General features: G+C 38.8%; 1 non-coding gene across 1 annotated transcript; it reads left to right on the top strand.

Moving 5' to 3' along the window:
* Nucleotides 1–406: 406 nt before the first annotated feature.
* trnap-ugg lies at nt 407–478 on the top strand. The gene has a single exon. It is a non-coding gene; the product is annotated as a tRNA-Pro (tRNA).
* The last annotated feature ends 2,990 nt before the right edge of the window (nt 479–3,468 follow it).

Below are 3,468 nucleotides of genomic sequence, written 5' to 3'. Positions count from 1 at the left end.
CAAATGCTAGGATTATTATTGAATGAAAAGAAAAGGGAAGTTAATTAAGAATATTTCATTTTGTCTGTGGTTTATTCTCTTGAGGAAATTATAGATCAGATTTGTGGAATTCCTTCAATAAGAAATATGGAATGCAGCTCGCAGCATTTAAAAATCCCATTGAGAAATACCCTAAATCGAGACCATAATCCTAAGAATGTTATCTGGTGTGGAGATTTGCACACATCTGGAGATGCAGAATTACAAATCTATCTCAGATCTATTGTGTAGGTCTGTGGTGAATGGTAGTGAGGCCTCACTTTCTCCTCTCTAACTCTTCACCAACACACAGAAAATGAAATTAGTGGATATATAGGAAAATTGTCATCTGCAAGCAACCTTAGCCTTCAAGAAAATGCTATTCTGGAGTCCTGTAGCTCAGTGGTGAGAGCACTTGCTTTGGAAGCGAGAGACCTGGGTTCGATTCCCAGCAGGGTGAAACCTTGGGCAAGTTTCCTTACTCCACATGCCTGATAATAATCCCTCAAGAAAAAACATAATAAATTGGTCACTTCATTCCATAACTATTTGCGGGACACTGCTGTGCGCAATTCGCTGCCACGTTTCGCCCACAAATATATACAGTCAATTCACATTCAGTCTATTCTGTGGAGTGCTTTGAGACATCTAGAAGACGTGAAAATGTGCTATATCAAATGCAAGGATTATTTTATTATTATTATTATTATGCATTTCAGTAAGTCAAGCAATTTAGTAAGTAGAGCAACAAGACATTATGTGAAGTGCCACCACACCTTATCAACTGAGTCTCTGAGTCAGAAGAAGGTTGTGCACTGAAACCCCATGTTGGAATTTGAGGGGTATGGTCTGGAATCTAGGCCGACACTTCAGTGCAGTGCTGGGGGAGCCCTACATTGTCATAGGTGCCACCCTTCAGCTGAGTCATCTGCTTGTTCAGGTGGAAGTTAAAGATCCCAGAGAAGGGAATATATTCCAGTGTCCTGGCCAACAATACCTCAGATAAAATTGGTCATTCACTTCAAGGCTGTTTGTGAGACATCACTGTGCAAAAACTGTTGCATTTTCCGATACACTTTGCCAAAACAAAACACTCACTCAATGTAATATTGGCTGCATAACAAATGCAAGGATTATTATTACTCTGTAATGGATAATAGTCATTAGAGTTTTGCTGATAAACAATGAGATATGCCAGATTTGGGGGTAGGAGGCCTTTGGATGGATAGTTATAAGAAAGTTTGCAATTTGGCTAAGTTGGAATCCTTTGTTTACAGTTCTCAATCCATGTAGTGAACACTATCTTAAATCTGGTATTCAGCCCAGTTTCACCAAGATTGAACCAATAGGAAGCTTTTATACCTGCATTGTGTGCCAACAGAGGTCAAAAATAAATATAATTGGTCATTCATGACTGTTTATCTTGCTGTGTGCAAATTGGCTACTGTGTTTGCCTACAAAATGCACAATCACTACACTTTACAGTCAATCCTGTAAAGTGTTTAGAAAAGTCCTCCTGTCGTCAAAGGCTATAGCAAATGCAAGGATTATTATTATTGTAGCACACCTCATCATGTTTCGCTATACAACTGAAACTCTCCTGTACAATTTAATATTCATGAATGAGTAAATTAATGCATTTATTGAAGCAACAGAAACAGTATTATATTTGATCCATTCCTTACCATCAGCAGAAGAAAGCACAGTAGAATTTTTCATGTCATATAAGATGCTGCAAAAGAGCAAACATGGTTTTTAGTAATCTGTGGAAAACCCTTGGTATCTAATCTGTGGCTATTGAGACTTGTGATTGCTTATTGGATTGGAGGTGAGGGTTCTGATGTTTGATGTGCATGTTTGTACTTTCCTGGGGACTCTGTGCATTACTAGGGGAGGGTCAACCTCCCTGGAATTGCATGTGTCTATGTCTGCTCTGTGACTTGTTTTTCTCCAGCTACATTTCTTTATTTTTTATTGATCAAGCATTTTGTGCCAGTCAGACATCCGACACTGTTATTGACGCAGTGACACAGACCAGCCAAGAGACTGAGGCGGTTTATAAATACGTTCTTTTAGGTTGCACCGATAAGAAGAGATTAAAAATAATTTAGCCAGTTTTGCGTGTATCAGTGCAGCAAGTATGCGTACATTAGTCTGTTCTGGTGGCCACAGACTCTGCTGACCGGATTCTGGACTTTTTTTAGCAAACATTATTGAAGTGTTTTTATGTCAGACTCTGGCCTTTCACTGCCACTCTACAGGATACATTTGGTACAGCGCCTTTCACATTCAAAGGATGTCTGTGCTCTGCCACTGTCAAGCACTCTGGGACGCTTTATATAACTGCAAATTGTTATTGTTGTCTCAAAGCGCTTCACAGTATTTCCTGTAATTTGTAGTAACTGTATTTTTGTAGATCACAGCAGCCAGTTTGCTCACAGCAATGTCCCACAAACAACCATAAAGTGAATGAGCACGTTTTATGTGATCAGTAGAGCCTTTTATCTCTCTTTTTGAGTAAAACAAAGATTTAACTCCTGTACAGATAGAAGCTAAGGTGGGACTGTACCAGATCCAGGCCACTGTTTGAGTGTATGGGCTCTCACCCAGTTCTTCGTTTCCACTTTTCCATCTTCTATTTTATTTTTCCCATTTTTACTCATATTCCATGTCTCTTTATTCCTTTCATTTTTTTCCTCCTCAATTTTAATTTCACTTGTTGTTTGTGGGACATCACTGGCCATGACTTGTTGCCACATTTGCCAAAGTAGTAACAGTCACTTAATCCCTATGAAATATATTTTATGAAGTACCACAAAACACTAGTTTTGAACAATCAATATATAATTACAACTTCTTATCATATGTAATAACTGAATTGATGCAATAATGATCCTTGTATTTCACATCGCACCTTTCATATCAGGAGGAAGTCTCAAAGTGCTTCACAGGATACACTGTAGAGCTCTGTTTATACTGTGTAGTGACTGTATTTGTAGACAAACATGGCAGCCATTGATTCACAGTAATGCCCTACAAACAGCCATGGAGTTTTGAATTTTATTTGGGGGATTGTTGGCCAGAACACTCAAAGAATCTTCTTAGTTTTTTTTTGAATAGCACCATGGGATATTCAATGTTCACCTGAACAAGCCGAAGGGACCTTCAGTTTAAAGTCTCATCTAAAGTATAGCATCTCCAATAATGCAGCAACCTCCAGCACTGCATTGGAGTGTCAGCATAGATTATGAGTTCCAAGGCCTGTAAGTGGCACCTAAAAGATTTCTTCACACTTGAAAGACAGTGAACTCACTACGCCTACTCTTTCAGTGGGTTTGGACACTATTGTTATTCAGAGGTCTGGGTGGGGGGGTGGGGAGATATTTCACAACATGTTTTAATATAGTTCCTTAGTTAAGGAATGGAACATGTTTTGCAATTTTGACCCTA

The sequence above is a fragment of the Callorhinchus milii genome, unplaced genomic scaffold, assembly GCF_018977255.1.
Source record: "Callorhinchus milii isolate IMCB2004 unplaced genomic scaffold, IMCB_Cmil_1.0 Scaffold2, whole genome shotgun sequence".
Lineage (NCBI taxonomy): Eukaryota > Metazoa > Chordata > Chondrichthyes > Chimaeriformes > Callorhinchidae > Callorhinchus > Callorhinchus milii.
This window is presented reverse-complemented; position numbering and strand designations above follow the sequence as displayed.